A 27,922-nucleotide genomic window follows, 5' to 3' on the forward strand; every position below is an offset into this window, starting at 1 on the left:
CCTTGACCCCATGACGTTTTCCACCGAGGGTGGAGGGTGGAGGTGGCTCAGGTGAGCACCAGCTGCACCAGGGGCGGGATTAGCACACTTGATTTCAATTGTCTGATCACTCGCCTGGCTAAAAAAAAAGAAAGCCTGTGGAAGAAGCTTCCAGAGGAGAAAGACAGAGGACATGTGTTGTCACGGCAGGAGCAGGTCAGTGTCACACAGTATTTAATTTGATGTTTGTTCTGATGTTTAAGTTTTAAAGGCTGTCACCGGTGAGCGGCTTTCCTGTGTGTGTGTGTGTGTGTGTGTGTGTGTGTGTGTGTGTGTGTGTGTGTGAGAACATCACTCGTCGACGCCTTAAGAGACGTGCAACGACAACGAGAGAAACAAGCTTTTCTGCAAAATCGCTTACTGTCCCTCTAATTGCCATGAAATTTGGTTATATTATTTTGGTACATTCTAAGTCTGGCATGAATTTGGCATGCTGATGTTAGCATTTAGCTCAAATCACTGCTCATTTTGAATAGTTAGTATCATTTTCTGTTGGTACGTGGACTTTCATTTAGGTTTATGTTGTGGCAACCTGTGATACTATTTCAACTTTTGAGTAGCTTGTTTGTCCGTTCATTCGTTGATTGATGATGTAGAAATTAAATTAGAGCTTAAAAAGAGCTTTAGATTCAAAATAAGATGGACAGGACACATCACAAATAGCTGTTTTAATTTGCCAGTGTCGACACCTCTGAGGTCTATAACCGATAATCAGAATGGATTATTTCGCTGACTTCATTGTTCTACAATACATATTGCCCAGTTAAGTCACACCCATCTCTGTGTTGTTGTTTACACAAATGTTCTTCCCGCCTGTGATCATGCTTTTTCACTTTAGTGCAAGACTCATTCTGTCCAGTACCATTACAAACTGTCTGTAGTCCCTTGTTCTCCTTTGAATTCCTGCTGTTAGAGGCACTTTTCCTTCACATGAGCTGTCTTTGAATAGTTTGTCTTGGCATCCCCGGACTGAAGTGTTCAGACGTTTGCTTTCATCTTGTCCAAAAGGTATGCCTCAAAGATGGGAAAAGGTCAAAGTGACTCCCAGAGGGGCTGAGAGAAGGCATGTTCAAAGCCAAAGCTGAAGAAACTCTTCCTTTTTGCAGAGTGGCCTAACTTTCTTGGAAGCAAGCAGGTGCCTCCGTCTTACAATGCCACCTCGACGGTGCCCGTTCTACTGTACGAAGACAGAAACGCCCTCCCGAGCGACGCCCTCCATCAGCATTCAGAGCAGCACTTGGGGAAACTTCAGAGAAAGGTCTGTCTAAACACATTCACTCGTCATCACCCCTGTGTGTAGTTCTGTCGCCCTTGATAAATGGAAAAGAAAACATCAGACTTTACCTCCTCCACGCCGAACGGTCCGGCACTGACTTCTAACCTCCGGCAGGAGAGCTGCCAGTAATTGAAATTAATTAACTTGTCCAAAGTGAGGCAAAAACAATTACCCAAGCTCCCCCTCGCTTGTCAACAGAGCTCATTCTCCTGAGAAGAATGGGTAGCGTGCAGCGGTCCTTCGCAGTTGGCTCCTACAGGAGGCGTGCAGACATGATGGATGTCTGTATCTCCAGTTGGTGCCTCCTTTTTAATGAGTTCCTCTGCCATATCGCGGGCTCATTATAAAGAAAAAACAACAGGATCTGCATAACTGAGAATAATAAGAAATGATAATATCCCGCTAATGAGTACGATTATTATCAGTTAATGCAAGTTTCGGTTGCCGTTGTCAACTTTGCTGTATATTGTCTTTTCTGTGATGGGGCGTTTTGTGAAAGTCAGTGCTATCTTAAAAAACACAAATACAAAGACATTGATGTGCAACATTTACCAAGAGCTTACATATTTTAATATAAATTTAACATCACTTCCGAAGCTGTCCAGTTTTTTCTTCAGTTTGTGTATAAAAAAATAAAATAAATCAACATTTCCAGAATTCTGGTGATCTAAAATGCAGCGTAGCGAGAAAAGACCAAACTTGATTTCCTGTGCTGTTCACCTGCTCAGAGTGCATCACGGTTCATGCAAATAAAAAAAACCTCGCTCTGTGTTGCTCACTCCGAGGATGCGGATGTGTTTTGGGTTTGTATGAGGAGGACAGAGACAACGGAACAAAGCATCATCTGAAAGAGTGTGCACGTGTACATTAATCAGTCCAGTGTTTTGTAAATGCAATATTAGCGTACATATGATATTTGTGCCCTCAGTTCGAATTGAGAGAACAGACAGTTCTTGTGCAGCAAAAGGCCAGTGAAGTCCGCCTGAAACACGAGACGGTGTGGAGAGGAACAAACTGCCTCTGCTGAGTTTGAAATTGGAGGATTTATTCTGGTTTCCTGAGACAGTTTGGTCAGCGTCGGTCCCCCGTGGCCACAGAGAGTAATGTTCAGTTTATTTGTTTGATTAATCTGCGATGTTGCATCGATCAGAAACCTCCGTCGGGGCTGAAGTGAGAAAGTGTCTGTGACTGCAGGAAAAATTGTCTGCGGATAAGATTATATTCTAAGATCATAGCGTTGCCAAAGTAATGCAGGATCCACTTTAAAAAAAAATACAGATGCACAGGCAATAGGTGCCATATGGTGGTCCATATGTCCTCACTGGACAATTTAAAGCCTTTTAAATGGAAATTAAATGTATAATTCTGGGTTCTGCCTTCAGAAGATTACAGTATGCGGGAGATGGTGGTAGTTTTTCCTCTCTGGATTATACTGCTTTGAGTACTTACATAAGTGGCTTTATTTTTCTATCCATTTAGCCATGGGTAGCTTTTGCCTACTCTATCTCGACTTAAATTGTTTTGGCTTCTGAAAAACCACTGACGGGGAATGAACCATCTTAACTCAGATGAGAATCAGGAAGCTACACCCTGTACGATGAATGGTGAGGGCCATGCCCGGCAGTCACCTACATAATTGTCCTCCGCAGCTTCAACCCATCTCCACTTTGACATTAATTAATTTGAGGCTCCAAAACTGCCCACTTGGGCCAAGACCTCCCGCCTCTAACCCTTCAATTCCCACCACTGAATTTCAGAGAGTTTATCTCTGCAGCCCTAAACTTTGCCACTTTGCTAATGGTAATCATAAAATAAATAGATAAAGAAGACACAGAGTGAAAAGACTAGTGGTCCTAGAAACAAAAACTCTCACCATCAGCCATATTCTTTTTGCTATCCATCACTGGCCGTAGAGGGGAGGACAATGACTAATACAGCCGGCCGGAAAACGGGCAGAGAGCGAGAAAGACGACCCTGCTGAACTCTGGTGCTGCATTTCATTATCTCACTCAGTCCACTCATTTACTACCTTTTGGATGTGCCGAGTCCCAAAAACACTCTATCATACGCGTTTGTTGTACTGTGGCGGGACCGATGTGGACAGACCCCACGAGGAAAAGATGAGGATGGAGAAAACTTTTGCGATGATGTTTTCAGCGGGTGTAACTCTGATGGCGCTAACAGGCTTATGTTTTGATAGTGTACGGATGTACCATGTTCACCATCTTCAATTGGTTCTTGTTAACACTAAAATATGGTGCTTTAAAAGCAACTGGACATGAAGGTTTTCACCCAATGATGGCTCAATATGGAAAGGGAAAGAATCACCCAAGGTGCTGTTATTCATCTACGGAGGAAAGTAAACTTCTGTTCCTAATTCATTGGCCATTCATCGAATATCTTTTGTGATTTATTCATGTTTTAAGTCTGAACTGACCAAGTAAGAATGGCATTGCAATCCCTAGACCCCTCACTCTAGCATGGCTAACAAAGATGCAATCTTTTATACTACTACTACTACTACTTTTTCAAGTATCATAAAGTATTATCTTGTATCCTTCGCTTGGACCTTAAAGAAGGAGACTTCAACCTCTAAATAATTTTGCTGAGTCCATCACCCCCCCTGTCGCAGACATACTTCCTCTGACACTGTGACAGTTACGGCGTCATTGACCAGTCCTCCCTCCCGTGGAGCGTGGCAGGGAAAGTAGGCGGCGTGGAGCTCTGGCGCTACAAGGCCTTGGGTGGTGCTGCTGCAGGGGGCGCAGCGAGGCTGAGTAAGCCTGAGAAATCGCACGGCTTTGGCCCTGCTGCAGCGTCGGATGGCTCATTGAGTCTGCAGGTATGGATCAGAGTGAGGAATGACTGCAGTCTTTCACAGCTGGCCAGCTTCTCGCTCTCTCTCTCACCCCCTTGCTATCTTTTCATACTCTTCCTCTATCTACCCCCGTCTGTCCCCACTTTTATTCCCCCGGCTTCTCTTCTCCTGGGAAATGACCAAAACACCCTCCTCTCACTGACTCACTCTACTCACTCACTTGTGCGCTCGCATCTCTGAGTCAGTCAAACCGGCAGTCACTCCTGCACAATCATGCATGTGTGTAGGCATGCGGGCAATTTGTCAGCACCGCAACCTCCACGCGTGAGAATGTTGCATTTACGTGTCGGCGAGAGTGCGTTCTACGCGTCCCAGCGGCTTCTGCTTTGCTGGCTGTGTTTGCGAGGTGCGCGCTGACCTGGGGGCTTTGAAACGGCAGAGAAACTGGATGACAGATGGTGTGTTTGAAAAAGAGCGATTTGGGGACTCGGCAATGGTCAACTGAGGCTCGGCCTGTTGTTACTATCTCCCCACCCTTCCATCGCTGTGTGCAGAGACGTGTAATAGGAACACAAACCCGTTTCACATGCACATATTCACACAAGGGAAACACGACAATAAGTAAATATGCCAGGGACTATTCTCAAATCAGTATTTTGTCCCGTCTCATACGCCCTTTTATTTTTTCGTCAGGGTGCATCAGGCTGCAGAACCAGGTGGGGTTCAACATCAAATGTTTCATCCCATCCACTGTAGTTTGATCGTCACACCAGTTGGTGTATGGAGAACAAAACAAACAAAAAAAAATTATTATAATCCTTTGTTATAGTCAAATTACACATTAACCGCAGGCTGACACAGAGCTGAATAGGGTCTATTATCTTAACCGACGTACTTCACCTTCTAGCTAGCTGGGGTGCTAGCCCGCGACCCAAAGTCCAAAGAAATGAATCTGATGTTTGACTCTAGACCAAATTGCCGGTGCCTTGTGTCTTTCCTGCTGAGATCATATTCACCTTGGTGAAATATGGGAGGCCTTTTTCTGAATATTTTTACCAACTTGAATTTGTTAGCCTGACATCAAAACAGGAGATGTTGAACAACACATACACACACAACCTTAAATCATGTCTTCACATTGAAGTTTAATGATTTAAATTCCGGGGACATGCTTTTTGTCCCCACAAGGTAGCCATGACCTCATAATGCATAGTGTAAACAGATCTTGTTCCCGACAAGATTAGGTATACCACACACAAGCCAGACGAGACTTGAATACAGGTGTGGCCTTAATTCATGTGTCTCAGGCATCCCATCAACTGATGCATACTCTCAATCAACCTGATGGCTCATTCAAAGACACCGCAGTGTTTTTTTTTTTTTACCGCTGCAACACTGCCGAAGCCTGCACTCTGAAGTCTTTTAGCCTCGGGCAACTAAAACATCTATTGTTGTCCTACAGGAGAGCATAACCGTGCCGAGCGAAAGAGGGACTTGAATTCCTCAAGCAACGGCGGAACATTTCTGGAGGTCACGGCGCTTTTCAGGGGAAGGAACTATATTCGATTGCCGATTTTTTTTTTCTCACGATAATTTTTGACTTAGTTTATCAGAACTTAGTTTGTTGTTCCCTTTCAGCTTCTTAAGTGTTTGTCGAGCACCGTCGCCGCCTTTGGCGTGCCATACCTTCACACAATCTGCAATCTGCTCCTTCCGTGTCTCCCCGCGCAGCGAGAGGAACGGGAAAGGTTACCCACGCGTTTCTCCGAGTTGCATGGGGGCCACTTGAAATCTAAATCTCAGCCGTATTCCCTCCCCCCCACCCCCACCCCTCCGTCGTGGGTAGCAGCATTTTTATGAAAATAACCTGATTTGAATTTAGATGTGGGTATAACACGGGAGCCGAGGCATTCACCAAGGCACGCTCCTCTGAACGAAGAGGTGTATTAACAGGCTGCTGTTGCCTCCGCTGCGTGTCTGTCAAAAAGACACACACACACTTTGTGTCACAGCCCCCACAGCTGTGTGCGACGCTCGCAGGGTTTTTTGGAGCTTGATAGAGGCTGCGTTCGTTCACAGGGGGATAAGTGAACTGGGATTGTCACTAAAATGCACAAAGGCACAGGAACACATCACTGTCACTTTTGCAAACACCCCCCCCCCCCCCACACACACACACCACACACACATACTCGTCTTTCTGTAGTTTTGTGAGGACGCATGGCATTCCCTAGCCCCTTACCCTTACTTATCTTAACCTTAACCAGCGCAACAAAATGCCTTCACCACAACATTTACCCTTGCCCTGTAAGCAAAACCTTATTCTAACCCTAAAAGTCTTAACCCTCAAACAGCCCTTTGGAATTATGGGGTCCGGCCAAAATGTCCCCACAATGATGGTGGAGTATGCACTCTCACACACGAAGCATGTTTGCTGTTGAACTTTTATATATATATATATATATAAATCTAGTGTTCTCTCAATTAAAAACACCCTTTGGATGCACTGCGGTTACAAAACACTTCATCCTCAATTTTTTTGGTGGGGGGGGGGACGAGTGGTTGCACATATGTCAAGCCCCACTTTAGTGAGCATCCTCTTTGTTAAAGTGTCCTTGAAGCTGAATGCTCAGCAGCTCATGTCCCAGTCAGCTGCGTGTTTGGCCCATTTTTTAGGGGTGCTCACCCCCCATATGGGAAACACTGCTATGTGTTGATATTACATCCAAGGTGTTACTGTCTTCCAGCTGGGTCTGTGTGTGTATCTTGATAGTCCAAAAATGTGTACAGTTTTGCTTCCAATTTTTTTAAAGGGGGCATTCTTTTTGGAACCATTGGGGTGCTCGGCACCCCTCAAGCTCTGATCCTAGATTCGCCCCTGCGGCCACAGCAATCATGCAGTTTGAGGGGAAGGCTGCGGGCGAGAATATAGGTTTAAAAAAAACTGCTCAAACTGTCCAAATCTCCCTCATCCCACTTGTAGCTGCAGCGGTGAGCGGGTGCACGTTCCTCCTCTCCCCCACCTGCAGGACAGCTGTGTGCGCCGCTGCCACGTCCCTCCTCTCCTCGCCGTCGGAGCGGAGTGGACGCGCAAAGTGGGGGCGCGGGGTGCGCACGCTGTGACCGAGGGCAGCTCGAACGGGAGTTTCTCCTCTGTGAAGTGTGTTTCCTCTCCCCCCCCCCCCCAGAGCCGTCCTCCCAACGCACGGAGCGGAGGCACTTTGTCCGTGGCGCAGCGCGACAGTGCGGTGTCCGATTACAGCCCGTGCGCCGAGGAGCCGCCGGCACCGCGCGCTCCTCTGTGGGGCAGAAATAGCACACCGGGCTCCGGAGAGGACGCGCGAGAGACACACACACACACACACAGAGAGAGAGAGAGAGAGAGAAAGGGAGAGGGAGGGGAAAGGAGAAGGAGTTTTACCGAGGTCGGTTTCTGGCGAGAGAAACCACCAGAACTGAGGATATTTCATCTTCAGCTGCGTCTGAATCGTGCGTGCCACTCTCCTGGAACGAGACACGCCGCTTTCTGCCCTCTGCTAGATGAACGGGAGTTGGGCACCTCAATCGGTAAGACGACACTGTCTTATGATTATTATAATAGACTGTGCATCAGCTTTTTAAAAAAATGATTTCTAGAGACTGTGTGTGTGTGTGTGTGTGTGTGTGTGTGTGTTTGTGTGTGCGTGCGTGCGCGCGTGTGTGTGTGTCTCAGGCTTCTGCAGCCGTTCTCTGTGCAAACGCCATGGCTTGTGTTATCTCCTGCAAACAAACCGGTGACTTTCTCTCGCTTGCCATTTTTTGGGATATGTTGCAGTCACACATCATTTGTCAAACGAGGTGAGCAGCAAAAACCAACGTGTTTTCGGAGAAGGGGGTAAAAGCCAGCGTCGCACGGGAACGACGCACTGATCCAACAGATCCCAAATCATCCCACATCGTAAACAATCAGTTCGGAGAAGTTTTTTGCCTTTTGGCCTTGCGACGCCTGGCCACTTGGTGGTGCTGGCAGAGTGCAGCCTTCACCAGGGGCCCAGTCGCCAGGGAGCCCTTCATCCAATCTGCGTATTATTCAACAAATCCACAATGCTATTTTGGCTCCTTTATCTCTGCTATTCCAACGTCTCGTGATAGTTGATCAGTGTCTCGCTTTCATCGCCAGCAACCTCCAGCGGCACAGTTTTCGTTGTCTGGCAGCAATTGCTCAAGTGCTTTGTGAGAGGAACGGGGGAAACAATATATATAGCTGTGCCTTTTGATTCCTGAAAAAGAAAAATGGTCCAGAAAATGTCTGTGCATTAGTTCTGAGAATCTGTGACCGCCTTCAGTCCAAATTCACACTCTACAAATGTCTTCTTGTGAGTTGAAGTCTGTCCCCTCACTCATTGTGAGCACCGTCGCGGCCATTGTATGTGACGTTTTCTTCTCTGTCCAAACCCTGCGTTATGTTTTCAACCAAATGTTTGAAATTCAATTTGCTCAGGTGACATGATGACAGTTTTGACTGTACAACAGGACACGCACGGAGTCACCGCGCGCCGGTAACGAGACACGGATTGTGTTCGGCATAATACTTGAATTTTACGTGTAACAGATGTGCCGAGCTGCCTTTTGCACATTCCCTTTTTCAGACCTTCCAGCCGCGCACCTCGCACTCTCGCAGGCTCCTCGCACAGCGGCAGAGCCACGGCTGAGTCCTTGAAGGCTCGTAACCGTTTGGCTTTTGGTCAAGTTGCTTGCACAAAAGCTTCACTTGAACTGTTCTTACAAATTGAACACGCCGCGGCATTTTTTTCGCTCTCACAAGAGTCGCCCTGACGCACGGCATCGCGGGCGAAAGCAAGAAAATTAGACAAACTATGGTGAGGTAAAAGCTTTATCCGTGCTGCGGGCGGATGTGCGGTTCAGGTGCTACATGAAGCCACAGCCCCTCAGTTTGCTCGAGGGGCCTCTGTCCTTGACTCTCGCCATCCCTGCAGCAGGTTTCGGGGGCGAATGCTCACCTCCCATACGGATCACACTGATAATTGCCCAATTAACTGAACATATTTGTTAACTAAGTCACTTGCCGCTGCTCTTGTTTTTTTCCCAACCCAAACCCCGGGCAAGAACCTTTTTTAGAAAACATGCACATTTTTACTCGGATGTGTCCAGATTATGAAGCACAGGTCATTACTCTTTTCCCTCCCATTGGCATTCACGTGTGTGTGTGTGTGTGTGCGTGTGTGCGTGTGTGCGTGCGTGCGTGCGTGCGCGCGTGCGTGAGAGCTTTTGGGTATTTGAAAGCTTTCTCCGACCCAACGACGTTGCTGTGTGGCTCGTGCCGTCCTGTCACACTGTGCTCACCAATGGATGGAAAAATAAAGTGCCCCTCATCCACAGGGTGGGATCTCTCTTAGACTCAGTGTCCAGGCCTGTGTGATGCTAAAAAAACCCTTAGGGGGAGAGAAAAAAAAAAGAGATGAAATAGAAAATGCTAAATGAGAGCAAGAGGGATGGTGGGAAAGTGTTGGATCAAGAACAACTCATGTGACATTATGCCTTTTGGCAACGGTTGGCAATTTATATTGCAGCCTAAGCGCTGGAGAAACACTCCATGGGACATTACAGCTGTCCGACTAATTGATTACTCAAACAGAAAAAGATGAATCTGCAAATAGTTTGATTATTAATGGAGTCATTTTGAAGCTGAAAAACTCTAAACAGCTGACTGCAGCTTCTCTGGTGTGAGTATATGCTGTTTTTTTTATGTCATATATCATATCATATCATATCATGCAAGACAACACATTTAAAGACAACCCCTGCACTCTGAGAAGCTGAGATAGACCTTTGGCACTATTTTTTACAGAGTAAACTAGTAATTGATTAATTCATTTGCAACTATTTCGATGACTGATTATTGACTCAACAGTTTTTTAAAGTAAAGATATTAGGCTTAATTTAAATTAAAATATAGACACTTTTCTTTGATTGGTTGGATTAGACTCTGCCAGTGTTGGCTTTGGCAAACTGGGCATTTTTCACTAAATTCTGACACTTTCTAGATGTGATTTATTGATTAATTGATAAAGTAACTGACAGGACAATTAACACTCGCACTCCTGCCCTATGGATTCATAACGGATATGAGCAAGCAGATCCAGGTGAGCCGGCTGCCAGAAACTCCATCGCAGGGCAGCGTGTGATTAGCGTGATGGGTATTTGCGGGCGTGTTGGGAACCTGCCCGCGAGCTGACACAGAACACCGGCACAAACACGGCAATTAGTCCCGACCAGGAGAATTCCACGCTGAAAATGACCCCGCTGGCCCCCCGGCGGCCTGCGTGGTCGCCATGGAAACCCATTGAATGACAAATCCCATTGTCGTTGACCTTTTTGTGATCTGGCATCCCCCTCCGGGGTCCAGTCCCGTCGGGAGCGAAAGTGAACGGCATTGTCATGCACGTGTAAACTAAACGGCCTTTACCCTCTGGCCCCTTGCTGCTCTTCAAGGCCCCCGCGGTTACTTATTTATCTGACACCAGCAAGACGGAGCTTTGGGACAGTTTGTCGAAAGTACACACGGCGTCACAAAAGATCCCGCTACACCGGCTGTTAATTGCACGGAAGCCTGTTTTTTTTAGCTTTTTTTTTTACAAATTCTCCTCAGTGGATGATTTATTGCTCTTGTGCAGAGACTCAAACAATAGTTGAAGTTGTTTGCTGTACTTCCCCGCTCCTCTCTCTACCACGGGCTATTTATACATCGCAACCACTTTGCCATTATCTCATTCCTTCCCTTGTTCCTCCTGCCACTTGTGATTTGAAGATTGTAGTAGCTCCAGAGAAGCATCTCACAATAGAAGGCACCGGTTCAAAGTGTTTGGGTCCATTTGTAGCGCTCTTTGAGGGCTTGTGCTTATTCGTGCGAGTGGCGGAGCGCGCTCGGATACATTTCTGCCCTATACCCGCACAAGGGAGAATGTTGTCAGGGCCAAAGTAAACAGTTCTTTATTCCCCTCCGTCGACCGTTCTCGCATCACGTAGTGAGACGGTGAGGTGTTGCCATGGCTACGTCAAGGTTTCCTGCAGGGGATCCGAGTGCCCACCCCTTCACAAAGGGAATAAAAAACACAGGCAAAAATAAAAGTTTATCTGCTGCTTGCGTCTTTTTAAAGGTCAAAATGTTATGACGGTCGCCAAAGAGATTGCAAGGAAGCCATCAACTGGGACTGTTGTTTGTCCTCACAAAAGGACAAACGAGGGCTATGTCGCCGTCACACTGATGGAGGAGCTACCTCGGCGCCATTATGTCAGAGTGCATTGTGACTTTATTTTCTGTAAAGAATAAGCTTTGATGGTTGAATGAGGTTGTGTACCTGTAAGGTTACACAGGGTGGAGGCGTGTGAGTTAAAGCACAGCACACACAAAAAGAAGAAGAATGAGAAGAAGATGTGAAAGGAGCTGGAGGAGAGAAAGTTGTAAAAAGTGTGTGCTTGTGTAGAAACACACACACACACACACACACACACACACACACACACTCATCAGTTCTAACATCCTTGTCAAACAGGCACGGGGAGCCGTGGTAATTTCACACTGCATGCTAAACAGTGGAAACAGCACCGGGGCAGGTGTGGGGAATAATTTGAGTGCACGCAAGCGATATGTGATCCTGGAGGCATTATTATGTCTGCTGCTTGGATCCAAGAACGAGTGTCTGCAGTTTGGAGTAAAACATCCACTTTTTCGTGTCTTTACGTCAGAGGGAATCAGCAGTGCTAAACCAGCCGCGCCGATACACTGCATTAGCTCCGTCCCTCTCCTCCACCACAACCTCAAACCCCGACTGGAAATAGCAGGGGAATCTGTCTTTGAGCCACCGTTGCCGGCACGGGGAAGACGCGAGAGACTCTATTTGGGTCACGATTGAATAATCCCCAAAGCCTCTTTTTCACTGCGGATCAAGCCAAGTGGATGTTTGAAAGGTTAAACGGAGATGGATTCCAAACTCCCGTGACAACAGGAGTAGCGGCTATTGTAAACTCGTTTTCAAAGTTTGGGAGTTTGGCGGTGCGCTTCTCTTCTTGGACTTGTGTGTCAGTGTGAGGCCGGAGCGGGAGCGAACAATTGAGGGGAGGGGAGATAAACACGGGAGAGGGGTGGGGAGAAGAGTGTGTGTGTGTGTGTGTGTGTGTGTGTGTGTGTGTTGAGGTGTAGTGAGTCAGGGGAAAAGAAGTGAAAAGAGGATTTTTAAATAAGAGATCGGGGGGAAGAAGTGAGGCAAGAGGCTTTGCTGGTCTTTGTTTATTGACTGATTGAGTGCCACGGGGCCGTTTGAAGGGTGAAATGAGTCATGAGTCTTCACCAAACGCACACAGGGACCGACACACACAAACACACACACACACACACACACACACACACACTCTTTTGTCTCTGGGCCGTCAACCCAGCTGTACTTCTCGGGAAGATGAATGACTGCGAAGCATGAATGAGAGGATCATTTGATAGCAGCGCTCCGCTCGTATATCCCTCTTTTATGGGAGCTCCTGCCGTACCTCCGAGTCGAGAGCAGAACTGGACTGCCTCCTGCGAGACTCTGACACTGCGCTATGTATAGTCACAGCTAAATTAGCGGCCTGCAGCCATTACCGAAGCAGGCAGATGGGTACGTGCTTTCTATGTATCTGTTTATGTGTCACGTGGTGTTGTGTCTGCCACATGTTTCTTCAGCGGGAAGAGGGAGCGCGGCTCGAGCCTTTCGCGGGTTTGAGTTTATTTTACTCCTTGTGGGACGTGCATCACTGTGTCTTATCTCGGAAGAGCACATCATTATAGGATAAGAATCTCTTTTGATGTGATGTGTTTGGGACCATCTGAGCCGTATCGCGGCGCCGCAAACAAGCAGAGAAGCTCTAATTTGATCAGCGAGGGGATATAAATACAGAAAATCCTTTAATCTTCAGCAAATGAAAACATTTATCTCTACTTTGAAATCATTACGAAGGGGTAATCAGAGCAATACCCCCCCCCCCCCCCAAAAATAAATAAATAGAGAATAATATTCCAGTTGCAAGAGGATGCTCCCCTCAGCAGATGAATGAGAAAACGAAATTACGGAGCATGCGATATTCTTTTTATCCGACCTTATGTGAAAGTTTGCGATAGCATCTCAGAGATAGCGCGGCCCACTACTTGTAGTACAGTCATGCAGGAAAAATGAGAACGGAAGAGAGATGAAGAGGGAGATTAGGGGGGGGGGGGGGATATGAAGAGAGAAGAGGGAGATTGGATGGCGCAGATAAAGGTGCAAAGAAAGGAACTTAAGTTTTCCGGACAAAAAGAGGGGGGTGCCTGCTTTTTGAATGGAAAAAGAAAAGGCCAAAAAGAAGAGGATTCATAAAGAAACAGAAGGGGGTGATACAGTAGACAGGCAGGCTTAGCAGGTTCGAGAGAGAGAGAGCGAAGTGTATCCGAGGAGGAGCTCTCCTCAAGAGGCCGCGGTCTAGCCGATGCATCTCTCTGCTGGATTCGTCCCTCGGCACTAGAGTTCCCGATGGGAGGCAAGGACGGAGAGACGGGACGGGACTGGGTGAGAAAGAGAGGAGGAAGGATGACGGAGAGACAGGAGACGTGATATGGAGGGAGACAGGCGATCTGACGGAGAGAAAAAACAAGGTGAAGGAAGTCGAGTTGCAGCTTCTTTTCACATTGCAGATGTGTCAGTCGCTGCGGCAGATATACCCCCATGAAACAATTCAAATGATTTTCTTTTTAATTACTGTTTCATGCCAAACGTGTTTGCATTATGCAATATTTCCAAAAATGCAATGATTAAGGAAAAAAGTAAAGAGAAGTTTAGGAAGTTTTTTAATGGCATTCCCCTCCCGAACCCCTAGGTTGGGATCCGCTGGAATAAGATGTACGGTGTGCCATCAATAAAGTGCAATTTGTGCTTTGTAGCATCAGTGTTAACACTGTAATAATATAATGAATTACAGTAAAAGGAGTGAACTATTCTCTCTGCAGAGTAAGTCCTTTCCATTCTATTTATATATTAAGCTGATGACACTGTTTTACTCGAGTGAGATTTGAATACTCTGGACTATTACTTGTGATGGAGTAAACTATCAGGACTCTTAGTGGGCCGCTTGAGAGGAAGACTGCAGACGCTGCTCAGGGCTGGAGAGAGAAAAATCAAAACACTGCCACCTTGTTTTTTCATGTAAAAGAAAATTTTAAATATAAATTGAATAGATGCAACTTCGGCAATTGCAAAGTATCAGGTCTCCGTCAAGGAAACTAAACTCGCTTTCAAGTAGGGTTGGTGCATTATTAATGCAGCGATTTACATAGTGATTCACGGAGGGAGCTCTGGCCTCATTGTTTGTCTGAAACCAAACCTGTTCCCCTTAAAAGGAAAGGTGCAATAAAAAGCTAACAAGTAAAGAAAAAAAGACAGACAGTCTTCTGGGCTTAATGACAGAGCGTCCTGTGAACACACGCACACACACCTACTGCATTTTGTTCTAGAACCCTCGCCTGCAAACACTACACTACACACACACACACACACACACACACACACTCACACTCCAGACATGAGCCTCCCGCGGGTCGTGCCCTTTAGTGGTCTGCGTCGAGAGCAGATGTGAATGTGTATAGTCTGCCCCGGCCGTAGATACAATGCCGCCTCAGTTCTGAAGGTGAAACCGCGCAGAGGACGTGTGGTCGACAGTCTAAACCACCAGCAGTGAATAGGAAAACCGCTTATTTTGTCCCACTGACTTAAGATTTCATTCTTCCCTGAACAAACCATTAGGGAAGAATGAGCTCTCGGTTAGAAAACCTGGCTGTCCGGCTGCTCGCCAGCGCTGAACGCCTCGTTTTGTTGACCGCTTACTTACAGTGTGCTAATCTGACTTTTATCTTGTTTGCTTTATTTTCACCGCTGTGCACAAAGAAGACGCGGCCATTTGGAGCCGAATACCCATTATACAAGGGTGGGAGTTTGGCTTCAAGGGATATTTAGTTATGGAACATTTAGGTCTGTTACAAGTCCAGCCAGGTGCCGGACCTCACCGATAAGAATACCAGTCGCAGGAGAAGATAATGCAGTAAGTCTAGAGGTATTGCCAGGAGTGTCTTTTTTTCTTCTTCCCTTCTTCCAAAAGCAGTGCTGGTCGGCTAATGCTGCGGTCTGAATCCGCTGTTCACGAAAAGGAGAGAGCGTTTCCATTCTCCTGCCGTGGCTCTATTGTGTTGCTGAATTCCCCCGAGAAGCGAGTTGCAGTACGTTCGAGAGTAGTGCTGACTCGCTGCCTGGGCTTCCTCTTCTCTGCACTGTCCTGTTGGGACCGAAGTGGATTGTCAAAAAAAAGGGATTCTCGGGGATGAGGTGTGTTTTTTACTCCGTCCTGGCGCTTGCGTATAGAATAGAGGAGACTCAAATACAAATAAGCACCGAAGCGCCGGGAAAAAGACACATGTACGTGCGCATTTTTAAGGCGATGTACTGTGCTCGCTTGTGTTGTCTTAACAGAAGAGCTGAGTGTTCAACCCCGCGGCGTCACACAGCGCAGGCCTAGATTTCACAGGGGAAAAGGGAGGGAGGCAGACAGAAGGATGAAATCAACATGAAAAAAAAATCAGAAAGTTGAGGCGGCAGCAAAAAAATATCCTTGTGCATGAACATGAATACATCGTTTCTCAGGCTCAGGTGTGTGTGCGTCAGGCGCCCCGGAGGTCAGCAGGGTGACGGCGAGCTGCGGCAAGTCAAAGGATCCAGTTTTCTACTTTCTCAGGGACCAGTCTGCTCCCGTCGGCTGACCCCGGACCCCCGACCTCCCTGCCGCACTTTTAAAGAGACACGTGAGGTGCACCGATGCACGGGGACCAGGAGGAGAACTTAACCCTTGTCCTTAACTAGGATAGGCCCGAGGTCATCGCAAGTGAAATCCATGCAAACGGCGGATAGAATGGATTTTCTGTTGCAGCAAAACCTGTGCATTTGTCTGTTGACGTGAGTTGTTGCAGAACTCGGGCACAGCGAGGGAGGGGAACTCCTACGCGCATGATACATTTCCTCTGGACTTGCCATACCGCATAACGCTTTTGTTGCGGCGCTCTTGTTGCCATTAGAAATAGACCTCTGCCCTTCCGGGGCACGGGGCCCCGTAGCATTCTGATCTATTTCGCGCTTTCGCGCCCGCTTCCCTCAAGACTCTTCTCGGTAGAGAAAACTCTCCTTCCATCGCATCAGTTAAGGGCGAAAGGGGGGATGCTCTCCTGCGGGGACGGCGGCTTCTTCTTGTTTTATTGGCGTTTGAAAAGCACACAGAAAAAGGGAGACCATCAAGCTGCTGATACTCGGGAGGTAATTGTGCGAGTAAAGGTTGTTGAGTTTTTTTTTTAATGCCACAGCTGGTGTTAAAAGAACCTGAAATATGTCGTTTCTTTTTCCCCCCCCCTTCCCTTTAGCCCCATTACAGCTCCAAACCTCCTGCATTGAAAACCATAATATTATACAATACTTTATTCATCCCCGGAGGGAAATAATCTTTTTCAGTCACCCTCCTCCTCCTCCTGTTGTGGAAGGTCGTAGTGCAGCAGGGTTGAGATCCAGTCTCTTACACCCGAGGACACCAGCGATCCGCCTCTTCTGCTTCGCGGCTCCACGTCTGTGTGTTAATGGGCAAAGAAACATCAGCAGCTTCCTGGAGGAGTTTCAGTCACAAACACAGGTCGCGCCGCACACACAAGATCCCACTGTAAGCTATCACTGTCATCAGCGGCGCTCCACACCCACACCGAACCCCATATATGTTAATTAGCACTTTCTCCTCTTGCCTGATTTCCCAAAAAAGATGTGCGTTTTTTCTTTTTGTAATTGCACACATATAATGTGCACACGTGCACGCTCCTACTCGGGATTCCTCGCTTCATCCCACATTTAGGGTTCATCAGTTTTAAATCAAGCAATTACGGTAATTGGCGGGTTGCAGACTCGCTTTGCTGTCTCAGTCGCCGGCGTTTTCCCTCTCCCACTGTGTGAATCGAAGAAAGTCTGCGTTGAAAATGATTGCTTTTCAGGAGCTGCGAAAAACCAGCAAGGCGTTGGCAAATTATGATACCTTCAGCAGAAGAGGCACAAATAATTTTGGACACAGGAATTCTACATCCACATTTAGTTGCAGAGTGTGATTACATTAAAGGATGTTAATGGCCTTCGCATGATTTACTACGATTTTTGGAAGCAGAACGGAACCTAAAGAAACGTTTGCACAAATCACAGTATTTCTGCCACAGCGGCCTGGACTATAATGTAGCCGCACGTCTGATTCAGCATCTGGGTCCCGCGCGGTCCGTCACTCACAATGGCCTGTTCTTCCTCACTTTTTGTAACACATCCACATCCACTCATAACGACTTTCATACGTCGCGTACCGAGGGGAGCGCAAACCGTGACGGGTTGATGAAACGCAGATCGTGCGGCTGTACCGTTCTCCTGAGAACAGAAAAGCTTTCACTCGCGCTTTCCATAATTGCAACAAGATGAAAGTTCACACGAGGAAAGAATAAATATATAGATGGATGTACGGCAATGGCGGGACAGGCAAAGATGTGACAAGGGTACCGGTGGACCCACGCTCGGCGAGTTTTGAAGGTTGAGAAGTTCCGGAGTCGGAGTGACGCACACCTGGAGGCCACATGTGGATTTCTCCAAGCTCCCCCCGCCAGCGCCCTGGGTCGGAAAACTCCCTCGTCAGCACCCTGGCTAAGGGTGGAGGGGGATCATTAAGTCATTATTTATGTGCTTTCTGCTGTTTTATCACCTCCAGACACAGTCTCACAATGCAGACACCCACCGTCACAGCCCCCGGGAGAATAACATAATTGTACCAGGCAGCCCAGGGGTGCCGTCTAATAGAAAAAGTGCAGACATTAACAGTCTGGCCCAGTTGTAGACACGACTAAGACCCCCCCCCCCCCCCCCCCCCCCCCCACACACACACACACACACACACTCAGTTAGGGTCATTTACACCTAGCTTTGTTTATGTTTATTCACACACCAGAATTGAGCCTCTCGTACAGATTTTCTCCAGTTTGAGGGATCAGGTAGCTAAGACTTTTTTAGAAGCAATTTCCCCCCTCTGTAACGGCATTGTAGTTGTTTTTTAGTTTGCTTTTTTAATGTGAACTGGTTTCTATCGGGGAGCTGCCTTTCCTTGTCAGGAGGTGAGTTTGAATCAATTGTCCCCCGTTCTGTCTTCATTTCACACGGTGACGGATGATTATTGTCATATCGCTCAAACAGAGAACAAATGACACAGACATCATGAGGTAGAGGTGGTCCAAGAACCCAAAAGGGAGGGGAGGGGTGTCGGAGTAGAACTGGATGTTGAACAGATCCTCACTGTGTTGCACCTGGACCTGTGGTTTCTGTGAAAGGCCATGTCGAGTCAGCTCTCTGGACGCCGCAGTCTGTAGCAGTGCTGTCCCCCCCCCCCCCCCCCGGGTGTTTCTTCTCCCTTTAGCTCAAAACAGGGGAGCCGCTGCTTTTCCAGCTGTGCCTGGCCACTTCACCCTGCGCCTGGTACCCCGTTGTTTTCATGTCCTGACTCAATTACCTCCGTCGGACTGCCCCCAACCTGACACATGACACACTGGACGGGACCGGGGAGATGTGAGGAATTGCAGTTTTGTGGCATGTGGTGTGTGTTATTTATGGAAATCGCACTCTTCACGGCGTAGCCGCACTCTCCGACCCTCCTTCCATTCCTGTGAAGTGCCTCTAAACTCCTCGGCCCTTTTTCTTTCCTTCCCTCTGAAAATTCCGCTTCTATTAATCCTCTCCACTCTCCTCCTCGGCCACTGCTCCTTTTGTTCCCGCCTAACCTCTTTAACACCCCTCTCCAGCCGCCTTTATCCCTTTCCCCGTACCCTAATTCCGTCTCGTCCGACCTCTACTCCTCATCCTGTCCCGCATCTCCTCCATCCTCTGTTCCTGCGTTCCTCTCATTATCGCCGACCTCCCTCCGGTAATCTACCTCGAATGACTTTCTCACCTCTTCTCCCGCTCCGGTCTTTTTGCTCCGCTCTCGACACTTTTGAAGAGCAGGTCGGTGTGAGACTGCGAGCCGTTACATCGTCAGGTTTCAGTCTCCCCAGACAGCTGAGCAGCCGGGGGCTTTCAAGGATTCATTGGCAGATACCAGGGGTGCAGATATGGGCGTGGACAGTAGGGATATGATATGTCACTACCAATGTCCCGACCAATATATTTAACCATCTCATATGATCTTGCCATTTTAACTGCCCTCGTGCAGGGCCGTGCATGGAACTTGAGAGAGGCCGGTGCTCTTTGAGCTCAAATGCAATGCTAATATGGACACATTGTATGCATATATGTACATTGTCACATACAGTATATTCATTTGAACAAAAATAATCTGTAGCAAATATGAACATATAATATTGGCATGCATCCAGGCAATAACTTGCATAACTTGCAGGGGCGTTCAGAAGTTGTCACGCACGTATACACTTTAATGTGTCCCGACTTGTGTCCAGGGACTGCACACATCTGAACCGTACAAATAAGTGTAAACATGTGATAGTCCACTCCTGAGCGTCTGTCTTTGTCTTCTGTATGGCACATACTGAAAAAAGAAAAAGCTGAATATCCTAGTTGGTCTCATCTGCTGGTGTTTTCGCTGCAACCCCCCCCCCCAACATATTTTAGCCTTTCGTACAATGGGGAATATGGTCGGGATTACTGAATTACACAAGGGTAATCAGAAATAAGCAGATCTGTGTTAAATACTGGCAAATTGCTGCTAATCTGCCACTCTTGTCGGCATACTAAGGGAGGGGACTGTTGCTATCCACTTTTATTAAAAATTAAAAGCCAAATTAGCCTCACGCTATACAAAAAACATGATTATAAAGACTTAACGTTGGATTTTGTCAAGTAAGTGAGCTTGACTTTGAATTTGTAAGTCACTGCTCACAATAAACTTAATACAGAGAAATAATGTCGTCATATACAGATGATCCCAAGACCCTTGATCTCAAGCTGCGGAGGTACACATTAATTCCTTGGTGAACCTACAGAGATTATGCACACACCTCCCAAATCCCCAAAAATATGTAATGTATTTGCCTGTTACGCATCCCCTGGGTTAGGCAGCGTTAACCTCCTTAAAGGCCCACTTTCGTCTGATTGGCCGGTCAACAGGAAGCCTGTGTGTCCGTCTCTTTAGCCTGTCTGACTGTGTGCCTGTTTTCCGGGGTGCTGATGAGAGCTGTCTCTTTCCATCAAGTGAATGCAGAACCGAGGTTCACTCTTGTTTTACCTTTGGTTTGTGTCATTCTCTCTTTTGCCTGCTCCAACAACAGGACTCTTATTTTCTTTTGTCAGGCTGAGTTCCCACAGTTACTCCAGTTGTTCAACCATCTGCCATTTCCACTACCTGGGGAAAGTCATCTATATACTGTATACATATACATCGCAGAAAACAAAAGCGCTATTCCCTTCTGTTTTGGTTTCCAGTGGATCAACTAAGCTCATTAATCAACCAGTTACTTCAGCTCCACAAAATGCAGATGCTCAAAAGCAAAAAGAATTTGCTCGCATAAAAAAAACAAGAAAAAAAAAGACAACCCACAATGTACACACCATGTCAACATGTAGAAGGAGAAAATGTAAACAGACATAACGAGAATGTGAACAGTACAAAGTGTTAAAATATATCATAAAAACACACCTCGTAGGAAGCGTGGTTGTGAACTTACTCGCGGGGGAACAAACAAGTTGACAAACTGATACAAGTGGGTCGAGAACAAGGAAGCATTCCAGCAGTAACAGATACATTTGGGTCAGGTAGACAGCTGTTCACACACACACACACACACACACACACACACACACGCTTTAAGGTAGAAAAAGAAACCGTGCACATGCACACAAAAAAAAGAAACATAAATACCGACAGGAACATCTGTTTTGGGCCTATACAATCAAGACCACATGGACCCCGGGGCCGGTGTGTCAACAACCGTGGAGAGGAGACCACACATTGAACACGCCCAGTATTCTTGCGACTGACTCCGGGGGATTTCAAGCGGCGCGGTGCCGGGGGTTATTAATCTGGACCCCAAGCCTGTAATTGTTATCATCATGATACAGGAAGGTATTTTCCAAATGAATACGTGCCGTCGTTTCGGGCGAAATGTAGGTCAGTCGACCAACAATCTGAAGAGCGCGGTGGCTCTCAGGTATTGTTATGTGCGTACGCTTCATGAATATGCATCGAGAGGGCAAGTTAACTTTTTTTCTTTCTTTTCTTTTTTCCATTTTTTTTTTTTTTTACCTCCGCAGCATTATGAGACGGAACCTAAACATAGCAACGTGAAATAATATATTAGAGTTAAAAGCGATTATATTCCAGCTTTGATGTCGAGCCATCAAAGGCCCCCGCGCGAAACTACACGGTTCAGAGGGGGCAGCGTTGCTCCGTACTGTATATTTAGCCGTGAGCTTAAATTAGACTTGTCACAGCCATGCGCACATGCCACAGCGGCCTGCGCGTCTCTTCGTCGCGGGGGCCGAGGACGTTGCTGCCGATTAGATGGTATTGTTTTCTCATGCCGGTCGGCGGCACTTTTGGGAGGCGCTGTGGCAGCATGTACAAAAGTATGTGTGTGTGTGTGTGTGTGTGTGTGTGTGTGTGTGTGTGTGTGTGTGTGGCTGTGTCAGGTTGTCCTCCGCGCAGACGGGGCACAACCACCCGACCCGTACCTGCCTAATCAAGTTAGTAGAGGAGCCTGCAGCTACGAAAGGCTCAGAGAGTTAATACTGGCTCAAATAAAGTCTACAGCTACTTCTTTTTTTTCTTTTCTTTTTTATCCCAGAACGCCTGCAGTCCCCCCGCCACACAAAACTTATTGAACACCAACATGAAGCATTTGAGCTCAGTGCACTTACAGTGCACTTACAGTACACATACCCACACACACACATACTGTGCACACCTGCTGTCCTGCTGTAAACCTGCTGACACGTGCATTCTTATCACAATTATAGACCTTTCTCCCGCCTCCTGGCAAAATGCAGGGGGGGGGGGGGCTTCATAATTCAACCCTTATATTTTCATCCAGACGCGAAAAAAAATGTTAAAGATACACTGCATCGTCTGTTTGTGCAATGTCTTCTGACAGATGGCGTTTGCGGCCACGCACACACACACACACACACACACACACACACACACACAAACAGGCAGGCTGACTCCCGCTCTCGCTCTTTGTACTGCAGCTTCCAATGCCATGTCTCCCCGGCTCAGTTTTTTGTCGCTGGAGTGATGACACATTATCAAAGTGATTTCTATTTGTTACGCGGCGCATTTGGGTCAATTAGAGGAAACGGTGCCGTGGGTTGTCAGTGTTTCGGGGGGCAAATGTGCCACTGAACCCCAAAGACTCGCAATTAGCCGTCTGATTCTGACGTCCTCAAATGTTCACAAATGTGAGTCGCAGGGAGTCTTCTAAGGCCGAGTTGTTGCTCCGAGGCGCTCGTGTCATCAGCTGAAGAGTGTGTGTGTGTGTGTGTGTGTGTGTTCGCTTATTTGAAAGCTAATGTTCAACTGTTTAAAATGCACTTTATAATACGAGCCCCAAATGCATAGTCATGTTGGTTCTGAATTATGGCTTATCTGGCCTGCCGTAGCCAGACTAATACCCAAATGCGTGTTAGTCTGGGACCTCTCGGTTCATTTTCGATTTCCAGGAGGCGCTTGCCAACGTACGCAGATGAAAATGCGTCCGTACGCAATTGTAGAGATAGACCTACAGCCAGTGAGAGCAACGATGCGGCATTTGTTGAGCGACGCAAAAAAGTCGGCAGACTAGAGCAGAGAGGATGTGATGATGATTCCACAATGTCTGCGAACGAGTGTTGCCGTCTTTGTTTTCCTCGGTCATCAGCGGCAGCCTTGGTTGTTTTACTAAAGTCGCTTCTCTCCGCGTCACGGTGATTGGACCGGCAGGATTTTCTGCCGTTGGTGGAATATCACTTCTCAGTGGAGGGGATCCAGACCTTAGTCTGGCAGAGCAAAGGAAATTAGCTCCCAGAATTCGTCTGGGTCGCAGTTATCGTGATTCAAATGAGAGTCAAGTTAGTGTAATATGTAATTGAGCTTTAATTGTTTTAAGAGAAACAGTTTGCATTAATCCAAAATTTTCTCACCCGTTATAAACTCCAAAAACCTCTGATACCAGTCCTCTCTTTGTCACATATCTGTATAATCCTCTTCCCCCCCTGCACAAAGCTCTCTTGGATCATTCTTTTTATGAGACAACATATGAACCTTGGATATATTTTCATTACAGCCTGACCCGAGGGCAAGAAGCACCGTTGTCTTCAACTCCGTCAAGTAACACACACACACACACACACACACAGAGCTCAAGCTGCAGGATTACCGGCGCAGTGAAGTTACAGACCACCCAGTGCTGAGTCGATGCCGCGTTAGATATCTGGCAACGTGTCGGGGAGAAATCCTCTCAATCGCCTGCTCCTGCAGGTCTTCATCTTACCAGTTCGCCATGTGTTTTTTTTTAGCAATGCTTTTGTCTTTAGTGTTGCCGATGTTGGTCATCATACCACTTGACGCAGCACAGTGCCCCAAAGAATGAATTATTTCCTGTAGCACCACCGGCATGTCAAAGTTTTTACCTATATCTACTCTGACCATGCCTGCACTGTGTTTCTGATTTTCTGACAAAGTTAAACTCTACTGTGAGGCGGGCCGTACGAAATCAACCCTTCGCATTTTCAGCACTTCCTGTTTCTACGGTATAGGTTTGTCATTTCCTCAGAGTCCTTTGGACGTAAAGCGCATTTGCTAAGGGATGATTTGCTAAAACTGTTTTCCCTGTAACGTGGATCGGTCATTTCTACCTGATAGCTGCCCTGCTGAATATGGTCATGATCTAAGGAAAACACCGATGCTGTGAATCAGGCCTGCGGATGTGCCCATTTCTAAAGGCAATTGCTCAAATCCTTGTGTGTGTGTGTGTGTGTGTGGTCTGTCCCCCCCCCACGTTCACATTTTTACCTACTTTGCATTCGTCTCGCCCCTCCGTCCATCCAGCGTGGCAGGTCGATGATTTAGCGGCGCACCGGCGGAGTGGATTAACTGTGCAGTTCACGCTTGTCTATCCGGAGTGTCGTGCTTTTGAAGGAGGGCAGAGTGTCATTGATCAGCGGGGGAGACAGTGTGGAAACATTACAGTGAGACCTGATTAGCAAGAGTGCAGCGTGACGCGGCGAGGGATCGGCATCACTAATGGCGCACGGAGAAAATCCGCCGCGCGCCTCGGTTTTCTATTTCCCTTTAGACGTTAAACGTCTCCCCTCCTGTCCTTGTCTACAATGTGTGGCAGTCCCCCCTCCACCTTCATGCTACTATGAAAGTGCGTCATACAATCAGGATTTTATGGATTCCTATGTAAACGCCACAAAGAACATTTTCAATTTGAAGGCTATACACTTATTGAGTAGTTCACCATCAGTTGGTTAACGGGTCGCTACTATCTTCTACATCACAGTGTGGGCTCTTCCTTATACGAGGGCGAGACCCCTGATGTAAACATGGCGCGCTGTCAGCCCCGGCGCGCTCTAATTCACTTGTCTTGACCATCCGATTTGCATTTACAGAGGAAATCCACCTGCACAAAAGGCTTTTTACTGAGGTGTCCATCATCAGCAATGTGATGATGGACACCTCCTCAACTGTTAGAACCCCCCCCCCCCCCCCCCCCCTCGGTTTCACGGTTGTACCCCTGTGTGTGTGTGTGTGTGTGTGTGTGTGTGTGTGTGTGTGTGTGTGTGTGTGTGTGTGTGTGTGTGTGTGTGTGTGTGTGTGTGTGTGTGTGTGTGTGTGTGTGTGTGTGTGTGTGTGTGTGTGTGCGTGCGTGCGTGCGTGCGTGCGTGCGTGCGTGCGTGCGTGCGTGCGTGCGTGCGTGCGTGCGTGCGTGCGTGCGTGCGTGTGTTTGTTGTGTGCAAACAGCCTGGTGCTCACTGGCGAGGAAAATACACCGGATCACACAGAAAAAAAACCTTAATTACCTCCTCCAGGCAGAGCCCTAATCAACGAGGCCCGGATGTAAAAGGTTTCCCTCTTTAATGTTTTGAAATTCAAAGACACGGCACATATCATTTGATTCACCCACTACCATCCACACAGGATGTAAATAAGCTTATTAACCAGCCATTTTTATCATGTGTATCCCATGACCTCAAGAGGAGTTACTGACTTTTTTCTTCTTTTTTTTTCTTCAAATAAGCTCTCAGAGGACTCGGCAGTGAAATGAATATATTAACTGTGAATATGTTTATTTACAGTAGCAGTCATTTAGAAAGGCTGAGACATCCGGTGTGAAAATGGTGTGTGTGTGTGTGTGTGTGTGTGTGTGTGTGTGTGTGTGTGTGTGTGTGTGTGTGTGTGTGTGTGTGTGTGTGTGTGTGTGTGTGTGTGTGTGTGTGTGTGTGTGTGTGTGTGTGTGTGTGTGTGTGTGTGTGTGTGTGTGTGTGTGTGTGTGTGTGTGTGTGTGTGTGTGTGTGTGTGTGTGAGTGAGAGAGTGAGAGAGAGAGAGATAAACATAACTGCAGAGTCGATATGTTTCAAGTGCTGCACCTCCTAATTGCACCACTGACTAATGGAGTCTTCCTCTGGACTCCCGACTGCAGGAGGAGAATCACCGGAGTTGTACGTTCCAAAGTCAGACAGCGGCATTTTGCCTTAACATGGCCCTTAATGGAGACAGAGACACGAGTTTGCCGCGGGCTAAAGGAGCGCAAGTTGGTTGTGAAAGTGGCTGCGAGTCTCTGGTGTCTCTGTCAGAGTGGGACCGGTCCGTTCAGCTCTCTGGGTGGAAACACAATCCTTCCGACTCTTCACCGGCATACATGAAAAAAGAAAGAGCGGGAGACAGACGGAGGGAGAGGGAGGCCTACATCTGTTTGCTTGGTCTGGCAGAGACACGATCGCATCGGATGCCTGCGGGCTCCGTATCCGACTCTGCTCCTCTGTGTTGTTCCAGATTACTCTTGGGAGACATGTTCGGGGGAGACGCACACACTGGCACGCACAAAGACCACTTCTGCCGCATCCTTTCTGTGTTAAAACCAGCTGCTGTTAACCAAACTCATCTCTCCCTCTCATTAATGTAATAACTTTATGCTATTGTGCCCGTCTCTGGTGTTAATGGGAAAAATTATAAAGGCCAGACACTCAACAGACACACACACACACACACACACACACACCCGCACACGCCCGGGTAATTAATTGGTTCCAGTGGAGCCGAGAGCTAATTTACACTCCCTCCTGCCACATTTCCTCAGATACAGTAAGACGAGTCATCTCAAGGCAGCTTCCCTATGTCTCTCTCTCCCCGTCTGTACTGTAGGTCCTTCATGTGTGTTGAAGTGAATGTATCTGTGGGGTTTTTTTTGGGGGGGGGGGGGGGGGGTTCCTGCCAAAGAGGTGGCGGTTGTTGTTGTTGTTGTTTTCCGGGCATATAATTACTGGGCTGTAGAAGTTGGCAGGTTGTTAGGCTTGTTATCTCGCGTGTGTAGATTGCAAGAAGCACGTAGGAAGATTGATTATAGTACACAGTGCACATACAGTACGCTCTCCCACCCGCCGCATCCCTTTGCCTTTGGATTGCTGTCAGTGAAGTACCGGGATAAAAAAAAAAAAAAAAGTGTGATAAAATGTTTTCTGTTTATCTTTTCATGTTGTCATGCCGACAAAACATGAAGTGCTGGGGGGGGGGGGGGGGGATCACTACAAGTTCGACATAATTTAAAAAAAGATAAATGATACATAATGATATAGATATCTAATCAGTCATGTTTGTAAGTTAGTAAGGTTTAACTTCAATTCATCATCGTTTACTATGAACTTATTTTGTGTTTCGCGTACTGTAAACCCTTAAACTGGCAGGAACTGATGCCCTTTAAAGTAACTGCTCTGTAGAGCAGAGAGTTGAGTACAAAGTATAAATCCTCAGGAAATACCTTCAGATTGATGATGAAGTACCGTATCCAAGTAAACATACATTGTTAACTTTTCAACCCCTGCCGTCGAAGACCGTACATCATGTACAGTTGGAATCTCAGCAAAGACACCTGACCTCTCCCGCGGGGGGAATCGTATCTGCAAGAGATTTCATCCATCATTCCCCCGAGTCATATTCCGTCACCACTTAAGCTGAAATGATTGATTACAATATTAGTAATTGGATGATTCGAACACTGCAGCACCCTGCGCAGGCTGATTTCACATTGTCAGTGCAATGAGACGAATTTACCCCTCGGATGACTGTAATTTTCTTTTTCATTTGGAGTCTGGTTTGCGTTGGGGCAGTGTTTCCATTCTTCTCTCAGTCACGCCTGTGCCCTTTTGGAAGTCTAGATCAATGAGCTGGTCCCAGCAGTTAGAAGTTACCCGTGATTTCTTTTTTTGCCCTCACTTTGCCTCGCAGGTGCAGCAGGCGGGGGTGTTTGTGTGGGGTGGCGAGTCAGTTTTAGACTTGCGTCCGTGCACAGCTGTAGACGGCGATAGTGTAATTTTGCTCCCAAGTGAGACAGTCGGCTACCAGTCGGCCAAGCATGTAATTAAAGCTTTAAAAATGTCAGCGTTCGCCAGTGTGAGGCTTTATGCCCCTTATCACTGCATTCTCAGCAGAGTCAGTGTGAGTGTGTGCATGTGCCTGTTTGAGCGCACGAGTG

The 27,922-nt window shown here is 47.2% G+C and overlaps 1 protein-coding gene across 4 annotated transcripts in view; it reads left to right on the plus strand.

Annotated features, from left to right (window-relative positions):
- The first annotated feature begins 1,276 nt into the window (after positions 1 to 1,276).
- Positions 1,277 to 27,922, plus strand: part of sema5a (sema domain, seven thrombospondin repeats (type 1 and type 1-like), transmembrane domain (TM) and short cytoplasmic domain, (semaphorin) 5A) — a 121,027-nt gene continuing 94,381 nt past the window's right edge. The window contains exon 1 of one of the 4 annotated variants that reach the window (XM_035618812.2): positions 1,277 to 1,297. The gene's annotated coding sequence lies outside the window, so the exon portion shown is untranslated. Of the gene's footprint in view, positions 1,298 to 7,231; positions 7,701 to 27,922 lie in introns of those variants that run through there. The other 3 variants (XR_004786521.2, XM_035618813.2, XM_035618811.2) reach the window with 3 other exon arrangements.

This window comes from Scophthalmus maximus, chromosome 21 (assembly GCF_022379125.1).
Source record: "Scophthalmus maximus strain ysfricsl-2021 chromosome 21, ASM2237912v1, whole genome shotgun sequence".
Taxonomy (NCBI): domain Eukaryota; kingdom Metazoa; phylum Chordata; class Actinopteri; order Pleuronectiformes; family Scophthalmidae; genus Scophthalmus; species Scophthalmus maximus.